The following is a 15,170-nucleotide window of genomic DNA, read 5'->3' on the forward strand; positions in this document are numbered from 1 at the left end:
GGTCCTTAGCTGCAACCTCATCCTTCAAGGCATCCGAGAGACCATGAGAGAAAGCAGCGACCAGAGCCTCATTATTCCAGCCCACCTCTGCTGCCAGGGTACGAAACTCAATGGCGTATTCAGCTACGGATCGTGAACCCTGTCTGATGGACATAAGGAGCTTCGCAGCAGAGGCAGCACGAGCCGGCACATCGAATACCTTCCGAAGAGAAGCAACAAAACCGGAAAACTCGGCAACCACCGGATTGTTGTTCTCCCATAAAGGGCTGGCCCAGGCCAAGGCCTTGTCCGAGAGCAGCGAGATCAAGAAGCCCACCTTTGATCTCTCAGTAGGAAAGGCATGTGGCAGCAACTCAAAATAAATGCCCACCTGGTTAAGGAAACCTCGGCACTGAGTTGGCTCTCCCCCAAAGCGCTGTGGAAGGGGGGCAGAACCGGTCATACCCCGAGACACCGCAGGCGCAGCAACAGGTGTCGGGGTAGACTCTGGCGCAACAACCGGAGCGGCAGTAGGAGCGGGCCCAGGAGCGACAACCGACCCATCGGCAACGGAAGCGAAATGAGCCGTGCGTTCATGCAGGGTTTGCAACGCCACAGCGAACCGACCCAACAGGTGATCCTGCTGATCAAGTCTGGCAACCAGTGTAGGTAGCGAGGATGGCCCTGTACCGTCAAAATTCATGGCTTGGTCCTAATGTCATGGAACCATGAACCAGACGTACAACAAGAGATAAGTGGAAATAAGAAGGCTTTATTGAAAAACAAGCCGTAAGCAAAAGTCCAAATGGATGGCTAAACCGAAGCAGGGTCTTGCGTAGACAGAAGTCAGGAACCAGAAGAGTAGTCAGACGAAGCCAGGATCAGGAACCAGCAGGGTAGTCAGACGAAGCCAGGATCAGGAACCAACGGGGTAGTCAGACGAGGCCAGGATCGGGAACCAGAAGCAGCAGCAGTCTTAGAAGCATGTGAACACAGGAGGACCAAGCAAGGAACTGAAGCCACAGACCTCCTATATATATGAGCTAGGCATCCAGCTCCTCCCAGTGGGAAGGAGAAGCCGCAGGGTGGGAGGCTACAAGAAACCCAGAAACCAAGATGGCCGCCAGCACATGTCAAACGAAGGAGAACAGTAAGAAGGTAAGACCATGACACAATGTGCCTGAACGACTATTGCCTTGTAGCACTCAAGCCTATCTTTATGAAGTGCTTTGAGCGACTGGTCCTAGAGCACTTCAAGTTATGCTTGCCCCCCACACAGAATGCTCACCAATTTGCCTATCGAAGTAATAGGAGTACTGTATGCTGAGCCCGTTCCTCTACTCCACAGGGCTGTGTGCGGAACCCGTTCCTCTACTCCACAGGACTGTATGCTGAGCCCGTTCCTCTACTCCACAGTGCTGTATGCTGAGCCTGTTCCTCTACTCCACAGTGCTGTATGCTGAGCCCGTTCCTCTACTCCACAGGGCGGTGTGCTGAGCCCGTTGCTCTACTCCACAGGGCTGTGTGCTGAGCCCGTTGCTCTACTCCACAGGGCTGTGTGCTGAGCCTGTTCCTCTACTCCACAGGGCTGTGTGCAGAGTGCATTCCTCTACTCCACAGGGCTGTGTGCTGAGCCTGTTCCTCTACTCCACAGGGCTGTGTGCAGAGCGCATTCCTCTACTCCACAGGGCTGTGTGCTGAGCCTGTTCCTCTACTCCACAGGGCTGTGTGCTGAGCCTGTTCCTCTACTCCACAGGGCTGTGTGCAGAGCGCATTCCTCTACTCCACAGGGCTGTGTGCTGAGCCCGTTCCTCTACTCCACAGGACTGTGGGCTGAGCCCGTTCCTCTACTCCACAGGGCTGTGTGCTGAGCCTGCTCCTCTACTCCACAGGGCTGTGTGCTGAACGCGTTCTTGTACTCCACAGGGCTGTGTGCTGAGCCTGTTCCTCTACTCCACAGGGCTGTGTACTGAACGCATTCCTCTACTTCACAGGGTTGTGTGCTGAGCCCGTTCCTCTACTCCCTTTTCAGCTATGACTGCAGGCCTAAGTATGGATCCAATTCCATCATCAAGTATGCAGATGACACCATGGTGATTGGTCTCATCACTGACAACAGTGAGTCTGACTATAGGGAAGAGGTAAAGCACCTAGCTGTGTGGTGCGCTGACAATAACCTGCTCCTGAATACCAGCAAAACAAAAGAGCTCCTTGTGGACTTCAGGAAAGAGAAGAGAGACACCCATGACCCCATCCACATAAATGGCAAGGCTGTTGAACAGGTTTCCAGCTTTAAGTTCCTGGGACCTACATCTCTGAGAATCTGTCCAGGTCAACCAACATCTCCAGCCTGGTCAAGAAGGCACATCAGCGCCTCTTTTTTTTTTTTAGGACACTGAAAAAAAACCACCTGTCTGCTGACATACTGGGTAACTTCTATCGATGTGCGATAGAGAGCATCCTGACCAACTGTGTTACAGTCTGGTATGGTGAAAACCGCCCACGGCATCACAGGGACGACACTCCCTGCCATTGAGGATGTTCACAAGAAGAGATGTCTACGTCAGGCATGTATCATGCTTAAGGACTCCTCTCAGCCTGCCAATAAACTCTTCCAGTTACTTCCCTCAAGAAGGTGCTACAGGACCCTTAGGCTAAAACCAGCAGGTTTAGTAACAGTTTCTTCCCCACAGCTGTCACCCTACTGAGCTCTCAGTCCCCCTGCTGAACCTTTTCATTTATACATCAGCACATCTGTACATCAGCACATTGTATACATCAGCACATCTGTATATCTGTATATATGTATACATCAGCACATCTGTCCATAGTACATCTGTATATCTGTCCATAGTACATCTGTATATTTGTCCATAGTACATCTGTATATCTGTATATATGTATACATCAGCACATCTGTCCATAGTACATCTGTATATCTGTCCATAGTACATCTGTATATCTGTATATATGTATACATCAGCACATCTGTATATATGTATACATCAGCACATCTGTCCATAGTACATCTGTATATCTGCTCTCTGTATAGCAATATAGACACCTGTATACCTAACTTATTTGCACATAATCTGTCCATAACTATTCCTACTTTCTACACTTTCCTTGTCTGTATATAACTTATTGCACTGCTGCCCTTTGCTCTTCTGATTAGATGCTGTAGAACGGTATTTCGTTACCCTGCACTTCACATGTGTAATGACAATAAGGTTGAATCAAACCAATAACTGACCTGCAGATCTCACCTCCTGGGGCTGCAGGACCTGCGATGATGTCACACTGGTCACATGACAGGAAGTGCTGCACAGTGAGACCTCTACTGCTTTACTCCTCCTCTCATGTGACTGATCACATGACCATGACATCATCACAGGTCCTGCAGGCACTATAATAGAACTTGTTAGGATAAGTTCGGGTATTGTCTGGACTGCAGTTGCTCCTGACCGCTCCTCTCTATACAGATCGCGGCTGTAATGACGGAGTTCCTTCCAGAAGCTGCTCCTAGAAACATTTTTTAATAGGCACAAAGTAATAATAATGTCGCCCCAACTTATATATAAACTGCAGTCATTCTTTGGATTCTCTCTTTTAGGGTCCATTCACACGTCTACAAATGGGCCCGCAATATCGGGAACGGGTGCGGACCCATTCATTCTCAATGGGGCAGGAATCGATGCGGAGAGCACACTATGTGCTCACCGCATCCGCATTTCCGGAACCGCAAAAAAATAGAACCTGTCTTATTCTTGTCCGCAATTGCGGAAAAGAGTAGGCAGTTCTATGCGGGGTGCCGGCCGGGTGTATTGCGGATCTGCAATACACTACGGACGTGTGAATGAACCCTTAGACAGATTTTTTTTAGTTATTTCTATATTTTCCTCGCTGACTTCCAAGTCCTATAAGTCTTTTACTTTTCCGTTTATCCAGGCTTATGAGGGCTTATTTGCAGAACAAGTTGTATTTTTTAATACCACATTTTTTTCTGTTACTATGTGCAGAAAAAAAAATTCTACTTTAAATCCTCTTTCACACAAATGATTTTTCCGTTGTTGTGAACGCACAGCATCCGGACTACATCCTGACTCGCTCCTTTCAATGGGTCTGTGCCCATGAGCCTAGTCTTTTACTGATCATCTTTGCATCCAGGAAACATCGCGGCTTGCTCTATATGTTCATGTTCTGTGTTTTCATGCAACCCTGACTCCATTGAAGTGAATGGAGCTTGTGTGAAAAAACGGAAGGCATCTGGGTGCAATGCGTTATTTACTGACGTTTGCTTGGAGATTCGTTTTCTTCCATTTTTCTTCATGCGCATAAAAAAACTGGTACAATCTGGATTGGAAAGTTCAGATGTTTCTCATTATTTTTTTTTATTATTTTATATATAAAATTGAAAAAATAACTTTTTTTATATTTATGCTGTTTTTTTAGTTTTTTTTTTTTCATTTTCCTTCTAGCTTCTATAGGAACAGGAGCACAGAGAGGTTACAAATCCCCTCCCGCCACCACCCTCCAGTGTTCTTCGTGTCCCTGCGTGAGATGAGAACAGAGAGGGTCTCTGACTTATTTTAGAGTAGGCTGATTCTGGACCAAGGGTTGTCAGCCTCTTCAAGTCTCCTAGTAGCTTAGCCTAATGCCTCTCACAGGGGAGCCCTTAGCCCATTTCCCCAGACCATTTACCTGAATATGGCAATCGCATGGTTCATGTTTTCCACCAGGGATCACGACGCAGTTCTGGGGAACTAGATCTCCACAGCTCCAAGGGGGTTCTGGGCTCCAGCGTTCTCCTCCCATTCTTGGGCACACTGATGGAACCCTCTGCTTGATCCTTTGACCAAACTCCGGCAGTTCAGCAGGTGTTTTGCAGAGACCTATTGCTCAGAATTTAGAAGATGGGCTACAGATATGGATTGGAATGATCCGGCTCTCCGTAGTCAATTCTGTCAAGGGTTATCCGAGAGCCTGAAGGACGCGTTGGCGTTTCACGAATATCCTGAGTCATTGGATACGGCCATGTCCCTTGCTGTACGTATTGATAGACACCTAAGGGAGAGATCTAAGGTTCCTCACTCTCAGGATGTACTATCATATAAGGTGGCAGCCTCCTCCGACTCTATGGGTAGAGAAACACTTGAGTTTATGTCTGGTGACGAACCAATGCAGCTGGGGGGAGTGAACCCTGGACCTGGTGATAAGAACTTTAGGCTTAGGCCTCATGCACACAACCGTTTTTTTTTAAGGTTCGCAAAAACGGGGTCCGTAGGTCCGTGATCCGTGACCGTTTTTTCGTCCGTGGGTCTTCCTTGATTTTTGGAGGATCGACGGACATGAAAAATGAAAAAAAAAATGTCAAGTTTGCCATTGAAATGATAGGAAAAAACGGACACGGATCACGGACGTGGATGACAATCTTGTGTGCATCCGTGATTTTTCACGGACCCATTGACTTGAATGGGTCCATGAACCGTTGGCTGTGAAAAAAATAGGACAGGTCCTATTCTTTTCACGGCCAGGAAACGCGGATCACGGATGCAGCTGCCAAACGGTGCATTTTCCGATTTTTCCACGGACCCATTGAAAGTCAATGGGTCCGCGAAAAAAAATTGTAAAAAGGCACAACGGCCACGGATGCACACAACAGTCGTGTGCATGAGGCCTTAAGAGGAGGCTCTGCTTTTTCTATGGACAAAAGGGGACATTTTGTTAACGTATATCCTTATATTCAGCGGCAGGGTGAAAAAGAAAAAAAATCGGTTTAATCCTCATCTCACTCTTGGTGGTGTGGGTGCTGAATCTGAGAATTTACTTTTGTCTTTTGCCGGTAGTACCCAATTTCTCCTGTCCGCCAAGATGGCGCTAGATTCCAAAACGGTGGGAATTGAAGTGTTTATTGACAGTGGGGCAGGGGTTAACCTAGTTGATGGTCAGTTTGTCTGTATGCATGGATTAACAAGTGCATTAGAAAAAAATATTTCGGTGTTTGCAATTGATTCCGGTCCACTCACACAGAAATGTTTATCACAAATGGTGCAGGACATCTGTTTAAAGATGGGTGATTTTCATCAACAATCCATTTTCTTTTTTGTGCTGTAGGGTCTGCCTGCTCCCTTGGTGCTAGGGTTACCATGGTTAATAGCATAAACCCACATTATTAACATTGTATGGTGCCAAACGGCCTCCTGAAAGTATAACACTAAAGATTGAGGTGTTAAAAAAATATATATTAACTTACCTGTTCCAATTGATCGCGCAGCCGGCATCCTCTTCTTGCTTCTTCTTTCAGATCCTGCAAAAGGACCTTTGGTGACGTAATCGTGAAGATTTCTATCCTCATTCAGCAGGACCTGCGCTTAGGTCACCAAAGGTCCTTTTGCAGGACCTGAAAGAAGAAGCAAGAAGAGGATGCCGGCTGCGCGATCAATTGGAACAGGTGAGTTCATTTTATTTATTTTTTTAACACCTCAATCTACAGTTTACTAAGTATTCTGTATTAAGAATGCTATCATTTTCCCTTTATAACCATGTAAAAATTTAAATCTACAGAATACCTAACCCAAACCTGAACTTCAGTGAAGAAGTTAGGGTTCAGGTCTGGGTACCACAGTCAGTTTTTTATCATTTACGTGCAAAATGCATTGCACCCACACAATAAAAACTGAATATCGGAAAGCAATCACAGTCAAAACTGACTGCAATTGCGTACCTACTCGCACGATTTTCCCTGATCGCAGACGCAATGCATCCGGACGTAATCCGGACACGCTCGTCTGCAAGGGGCCTTAGTGTTATACTTTCAGGAGGCCAATTGGCACCATACAATGTTAATATGTGGGTTTATGCTATTATGTATAGTGACTGTTGAGCTGTATGATTGCACCTTTATTCATATGGTTGGAGAGACCATTCTCCATATTCTTGCTCTCCTATAATATATGTATTTTTACCTTTTGTGTCATATACAGTTGCAAGAAAAAGTATGTGAACCCTTTGGAATGATATGGATTTCTGCACAAATTGGTCATAAAATGTGATCTGATCTTCATCTAAGTCACAACAATAGACAATCACAGTCTGCTTAACTAATAACACACAAAGAATTTAATGTTACCATGTTTTTATTGCAAACACCATGTAAACATTCACAGTGCAGGTGGAAAAAGTATGTGAACCCCTAGACTAATGACATCTCCAAGAGCTAATTAGAGTGAGGTGTCAGCCAACTGGAGTCCAATCAATGAGATGAGATTGGAGGTGTTGGTTGCAGCTGCCCTGCCCTATAAAAAACACACACCAGTTCTGGGTTTGCTTTTCACAAGAAGCATTGCCTGATGTGAACGATGCCTCCCACAAAAGAGCTCTCAGAAGACCAACGATTAAGAATTGTTGACTTGCATAAAGCTGGAAAGGGTTATAAAAGTATCTCCAAAAGCCTTGCTGTTCATTAGTCCACCGTAAGACAAATTGTCTATAAATGGAGAAAGTTCAGCACTGCTGCTACTCTCCCTAGGAGTGGCCGTCCTGTGAAGATGACTGCAAGAGCACAGCGCAGACTGCTCAATGAGGTGAAGACGAATCCTAGGGTGTCAGCTAAAGACTTACAAAAGTCTCTGGCATATGCTAACATCCCTGTTAGCGAATCTACAATATGTAAAACACTAAACATGGATGGAATGGATTTTATGGGAAGATACCACAGAGGAAGCGACTGCTGTCCAAAAAAAAAAAACATTGCTGCAAGTTTACAGTTTGCACAAGATCACATGGATGTTCCACAGCAGTACTGGCAAAATATCCTGTGGACAGATAAAACCAAAGTTGAGTTGTTTGGAAGAAACACACAACACTATGTGTGGAGAAAAAGAGACACAGCACACCAACATCAAACTTCATCCCAACTGTGAAGTATGGTGGTGGGGGCATCATGGTTTGGTGCTGCTTTGCTGCGTTAGAGTCTGGACGGATTGCTATCATCGAAGGAAATGAAAATGAATTCCCAAGTTTATCAAGACATTTTGCAGGAGAACTTAAGGTCATCTGTCCACCAGCTGAAGCTCAACAGAAGATGGGTGTTGCAACAGTACAACGACCCAAAGCATAGAACTAAATCAACAACAGAATGGCTTAAACAGAAGAAAATATGCCTTCTGGAGTGGCCCAGTCAGAGTCCTGACCTCAACCTGATTGAGATGCTGTGGCAGGACCTCAAGAAAGCGATTCACACCAGACATCCCAAGAATATTGCTGAACTGAAACAGTTCTGTAAAGAGGAATGGTCAAGAATTACTCCTGACCGTTGTGCACATCTGATCTGCAACTACAGGAAATGTAAAGTTATTGCTGCCAAAGGAGGTTCAACCAGTTATTAAATCCAAGGATTCACATACTTTTTCCACCTGCACTGTGAATGTTTACATGGTGACTTAGATGAAGATCAGATCACATTTTATGACCAATTTGTGCAGAAATCCATATCATTCCAAAGGGTTCACGTACTTTTTCTTGCAACTGTATGTATGTCCTATTTCAGATCATGTAATAAAAATGTTCTTTATTATTCTGTGTGGCGTAAGATTTATATAGGAGTTTATGTTATGTTTCCACGCATGATAGATGTGGTGATGTGAACATTGGAGTTGATTACCATGATTAAGCAAACATAATCCTACCATCAATAGGGTACCTTCACACTTGCATTGCTGGATTCCGGCAATCTGTATGCAAACAGAAACCATTTGTAGACGGATCCGGATGCGGATCCATCTCACAAATGCATTGCAATACCAGATCCGTCTCTCCGGTGTCATCCGGAAAAAACGGATCCTGTATTTATTTTTTTAGATTTTTAAAGGTCTGTGCAGGATCCGGCACTAATACATTTTAATGGAAAAAAATGTTGGATCCAGCATTCCGGCAAGTGTTCAGGATTTTTGGCCAGAGAGAAAAATGCAGCATGCTGCGTTTTTTTCTCCGTCCAAATACCGTAAGAGGACTGAACTGAAGACATCCTGATGCATCCTGAACAGATTGCTTACCGTTCAGATTTCTTCCGGTATTAAGCCCCTAGGATGGAACTCTATAGCGGTAAACTTTGAGGCAAGTGTGAAAGTACCCTTAGCACATCCCTTGCTCTGGTAGCCACTAAAGTTGTACCTTCGTTTATTTCAGATTTTTCTGATGTATTCTCTAAAAGTGGAGACAAGGAGTTGCCTGTACATTGGGAGTATGATTGCCCCGTCAACCTTGTTCCCGAAGCTAGGTTGCCCAAATCTCTGTTGTATAATATTTTCGAACCTGAAAGAGCTGCCATGCGAGAATATATCACCGAGAGTTTAGCCAACAATCATATTAGACCATACAAATCCCCAGTGGCTGCAGGGTTCTTCTTTGCTAAGAAAAAGGATGGAACTCTTAGGCCATATTTAGACTTCCATGAGCTTAATCGCATTACTGTCCATGATCCTTATCCCCTTCCTTTGATCCTGGATTTATTCAATCAGATTGTCAGTGCCAAGGTGTTCTCGAAGTTGGATTTGAGGGGGGCATATATTATGATAAGGATCAAGGAGGGGGACGAATGGAAGAATGCCTTTAATACCCCTGAGGGTTATTTTGAAAATATGCTCATGCCTTTTTGGTTAACCAGTGCTCATGCAGGTTTTCCACATTTCATCAATGACATCTTTTATCATCTGGTAGGCAGGTTTGTTGTAGTGTATCTGGATGATAGTCTGATTTATTCTCCTGACATGGAGACGCATCAGGATCACGTGAGGCAAGTGTTACAGATCCTAAGAGAGAATAAACTGTATGCTAAGATGGAGAAGTGTTTATTTGCAGTTCCGGAAGTGCAATTTTTGGGCTACCTACTCTCATCTTCAGGTTTTCGTATGGATCCTGAAAAGGTCCGTGCTGTGTTGGACTGGGATGGACCCGAAAATCTGAAAGCGCTGACTAGGAAAGGTTCAGATATCTCAGCCTTTTCAGCTGTGCAACCTGATGTGTCAAAGCCTTAAATTGTGGAATCTGAGGCATTAGAGGTAGGGGTTTGAGAAGTCTTGTCACAGGGTCCTTCATCTAGTAAATGGCACCCATGTGCTTTCTTCTCGAAGAAGCTCTTAGCTGCTGAGAAAAATTATTATGTGGGTAATAGAGAGTTGTTGGCCATTAAGTTGGCTTTTGAGGAATGCTGTCATTGGTTGGAAGGAGCGATTCATCTGATTATGGTAATTATCGATCACAAAAATCTAGCTTATCTGGAGTCGGCTAAACGCCTGAATCCAAGGCAGGCCAGATAGTCTTTGTTTTTTACCAGATTTTATTTCGTTGTCACATATCGCCCTGGGGTTAAGAACGTCAAGGCGGATGCTTTGTCAAGTGGGGGGGGGGTTATTTGGAAGATCCTGCTCCGATATTGGCTGAAGGGGTGGTAATACCCACCCTTTATCCCGACCTTGAGGCAGAAGTGTTTGTTCCTGATGAATTGCGGCACAAGGTGTTCGAGAAACATCATTGTACAGTTCTCATGGGACACCCTGGGAGCAGATCCACTGTCAATCTCATTTTTCGTAGATTCTGGTGGCCGGGGTTGCGTAAATGTGTTGAGGGTTATGTGTCAGCTTGTAGTACTTGTGCATGTGCTAAGGTGACACATATTCCCTTCAGGATCTCTACTTCCGTTGTCCATCCTGTCCCGACCTTGGACTCATTGGTCCATGGACTTAATCACAGATTTGCTGAATTCCTCAGAAAAAACTGTGATTTATGAAGCTACACGGTATTCCCTCTGATGTGGTGTCTGGTGTCAGTTTTTTTTTTCTCCAAATTCTGGAAGGAGTTATGTACTCGCCTGGGGGTACAATTGTCCTTCCCTTCGGCCTTTCATTCTCAGTCGAATGGACAGACTGAGCACACTAACCAGAATCTGGAAACTTATTTTAGATGCTTTGTCTCGGAGAATCAGGAGGAGTGGTCTTCATTTTTTTCTTTGGCCGAGTTTGCCATAAATAACCTTAGGCAGGAGTCCACTGAAAAATCGCAGTTTTTTGGGGCATATGGGTTCCATCCGCAGTTTTGCACATTTTCTGATGCTGAGACTTCTGGTATACCTGAAGAGGAAAAATTTTCCTCTTCTTTGTCATCTATTTGGCGAAAAATTCTAAATAATTTGAAAAAAAATGGGCAACAAGTATAAACTTATGGCTGAAAAGAGACGTACGAGTAGTCCGGACCCGAGAGTGGGTGATTCTGTGTGGCTGTCTACAAGAAACATTAAGTTGAAGATATTTTCTTGGAAGTTGGGTCAAGGTTTATTGGTCCATACAAGATCTCTGCCATTATTAACCTGGTAGCCTTTCTTCTTGAACTTCAGCAGGCTTTAAAAATTCATAATGTTTTCCACAAATCATTGATGAAGACATATGTCGAACCTGCTGAACCGTCCTTGCCTCCCGCTCCTGTCATGTCGGACGGTAATCTTGAATTTCAGATCTCCAGGATAGTGGACTCACGAATTCTCTGTAGTTCCCTCTAATATCTTGTTCACTGGAAGGGTTACGGTCCAGAGGAGAGAATATGGGTTCCAGCGGCCGACGTCAATGCTATGCTATTTACCTTGTGAGAGCCTGTCACAGGGCTCATCTGGATAAGGTCGGTCCTGGGTGTCCCGAGGTCACCCATAGAAGGGGGGTACTGTAACGATCCCTCCCGTGACATACATTAGAAGATCTGAGAGAATTGCATCACGTGAGGCTATCTGACAGCCTCTCGGTTTTCAGTTTGCAGTGTTGTTGTTTCAGGTGTAGCTTGTGGTCATTACTGCTCCTCTATTTAGTCTAGACTCGCACTTCTGACCATGAGGTTGATATTCTCTGCCTGGAGTTAGAAGAGCTGGTGTGTTGTCCTCATCCAAGTTCCTGCTTATCCATTTTCTATTTAAGATAAGTGTACGTCTCTTGGTATTCTGTTGCTTCAATTTGCTCGTCACTTACTAGGCATCAGGGAGACGCTGGTTTGTTCTTCTGGGAAAGAACAAGTAGTCTCAGACCCTGTCACGAATCCTAGGGCTTTTCAGGGTTTCTAGGGCCTAGGTTTCAGTGTATGAATATTCCCACTTTCAGGGTCTATTCATACTGACAGGAGCCAGGGCTAGGTTTTCGTAGGTGGTCACCATTTCCCTGTTCCTAGCCTTGAAGCGTATTTCCTGGTCATTTTCCTTCTGTTGTCTTTCTGGTGTTCCTCCCCTCCCCTTACACTGTGACACTTTGTGAGGGTACTATTAATTCTGGAGAGCTCTTCTACTAATGGGGGCATTCTTGGGGAGTGTTATCACTGTAGGGGGCAGTATTACTAATAAGGGGTTTCTAGAAGGGAATTATTATTGGTGGGAGTATGAGGAGCACTATTACTATGGGGGGCACTCATATCTCTTCAGGATAGCATTTGGGGGTATTGGGGAGCACAGCGAGCAGCAGGATAAGACTGTGGGGATTCCAGGTTGGGGAATGATGATAGAAATGAAAGGAAGCTAAGATGTCTGTGTCTCACACTCTGCAGAGACAAGGCGCTGCTAAAAGAAGTTGTCCGGACCAAATGGAGAAGATGATGACAGAGAAGATCTATATCGGAGGAGACATCACCTGGAGGCACTGGATGTGACAGGTATGTGCTACTGTATAGCAAGTACAGACAAAAAAGGGGGTCAGTCAGCACATACCAAACCGCAGGAGCACATTGCTATGGCAGGGGACAACATTAAAAGACAAAACATGCAATGCGACAACTCACTGCAATATAGAGTACAAAATTGCATAATAATTACAAGTGCTACACTATAAGTGAGAGATACTTGGCAAATCGTTTTGTACAAAATTATTTGAGCCCGTCTGCCGCACGTCAAGGCGATCTCTGTTAGATGGGTTCCTAACACTAAATTCTACCTGTTAGGTGCCATGACGGCTATCATACACTTCAGGGAGTGTAGGTTACACAGCAGGCCCACTCCACAACACCCCCGGCGCCAAATGGCCACCAAAGACTGCAGTGAGAGTCCACAAACTATCTCACTCCTGGTGCCAAATGGCTTCAGTGAGTGAGGGGGAGCAGGCCTGACTATATACTCACACTAATTAAAATCAGCCTATAGGGCAGACAAGGTGGTCAGGAGTGCATGACTGAGGAGGCAGCCACACCTCCAGTACAAACTGCAAAGAAAGACAAAAAAGGGGGTCACTCAGCACATACCAAACCGCAGGAGCACATTGCTATGGCAGGGAACAACTTTAAAAGACAAAACATGCAATGCGACAACTCACTGCAATATAGAGTACAAAATTGCATAATAATTACAAGTGCTACACTATAAGTGAGAGATACTTGGCAAATCGTTTTGTACAAAATTATTTGAGCCCGTCTGCCGCATGTCAATGCCCGTCTGCCGCACATTTTGGCACCCAAAATGACAGTTATTGAAGCAGACCCAGCATGCATGTGGAACCTACACTCCCTGAAGTGTATGGTAGCCGTCATGGCACTTAACAGGTAGAATTTAGTGTTAGGAACCCGTCTAACAGAGATCGCCTTGACGTGCGGCAGACGGGCTCAAATAATTTTGTACAAAACGATTTGTCAAGTATCTCTCACTTATAGTGTAGCACTTGTAATTATTATGCAATTTTGTACTCTATATTGCAGTGAGTTGTCGCATTGCATGTTTTGTCTTTTAATGTATAGCAAGTACAGCTAAATGCGTTGTGTGTGGGGGGAGCGGGAAGCGACTTAGAGAACTAGGCAATATTTATTGGGACTTGGTACCCGAATCTTTTGAGACCCTAGCAACGCCTTTGCCCTTGTCAGTTCTTTCAGTGATCATTATGGGTGTTTCTTTATTTAACAGAAGGGTATCAACAATTTTGTCCACGTGTACACGCACAAATCACCAGAACTGGAAAGGCAAAAAATCTGGTTTCAAGCAACTGAATACTTTTTTTTAACTAGGTACACTACCTAAAAATGATAATTTGCAGCAACAGTCAATGAGTTAAAATATGTTATTGTGCTTTGCTCAACTAATTTGTGATATGATTTAGATGCTGGTAAACTTCTGGGTCATGGAGTGAATGAACAGCATAATTAGGCTCAGAGACAATTAGAATAGGTATGCTCTATAATTGATGGGGGGTGGGGGGTTAATAACATTTACAGAAGTCCATGTTACCCTCCTTCTGTGCCCATATACAGTTGCACAGGCAAAAATAATCTCTCCTTATGCAGCCTGTTCACAGCTCCTACACTGGACTTCTCCCCTCCTCCACACTAGCCAACATCACAGCTGGCTGAAGAGGTGGGACACTTTTTTCTGCAATATATCTGGCTGTGTTGCAGCCAAGTTGCAATCTAGGTCTCGTTTCTAGCCAATAATCTAAGCTTTTAAACAAGACCGGGATTACTACCTGCTCCACATCGGATATAGCCCTAGCTTTCACTGGGACCAGTTTTTAAAGGCCTTGGACCATGGTCTTGTTTTAAAACTTAGATTGGCAACTTTAAATAAAGAAGACAGTCCAGCTCACCAATCTTCTTATGGATAGTCCCAAAGTGCATGGAAGGCTTTGGAGAAAGGGATCAAACTGTCACGGTGGGGAGTGGGGGAAACCCTAAACCGTACAATGTAAAAAGGATAAAGGGTAGCTGCTAGGCCAGTACGCTGGAATAAGGGAGCAGGTCACCCCCTATTGTGTCCCTAATCCTCTCCCTAACTCCTAACCGTATGAGCGGACCCTGATGGTGGGACAGCTCATACCCTGGATTTCTAATATCCTGAGTCCCCCTGGAAATCCCTCATATAGGAGCAGGGTAGAGACGACCTGTTCATCCACAACACGAAGGAACAGAAGTCTCGAAAGGCCTAGAAGCAGGGAAGAGGAGAGATCATACACAGCTAGAGAATTGGCAGGTAAGAACAACAAGACAACTCACTTACCTGCCGAAGCGTCCACAACTAGAACCCGTGCATCAGTACAGGAGCCCGAACACACAGCAGGTCACAGTACAAACAACCCACACAGGAATCCAGCAAACCAACTATGCCAGAGCCCCCCATTCTCACACAGTGCATGGCAGCCCCAAACAGCGCTGCATACAGGCTTCAACATACAGGGCAAACGTCAAACATA

The 15,170-nt window shown here is 45.0% G+C and overlaps 1 protein-coding gene across 1 annotated transcript in view; it reads left to right on the top strand.

Annotated features, from left to right (window-relative positions):
* The window catches only part of LOC122934742 (oocyte zinc finger protein XlCOF6-like), a 398,458-nt gene that overhangs the window by 200,560 nt on the left and 182,728 nt on the right, over positions 1 to 15,170 (top strand). The gene's annotated exons all lie outside the window — the stretch shown is intronic.

The sequence above is a fragment of the Bufo gargarizans genome, chromosome 4 (genome assembly GCF_014858855.1).
Source record: "Bufo gargarizans isolate SCDJY-AF-19 chromosome 4, ASM1485885v1, whole genome shotgun sequence".
In the NCBI taxonomy this organism is placed as follows: Eukaryota; Metazoa; Chordata; class Amphibia; order Anura; family Bufonidae; genus Bufo; species Bufo gargarizans.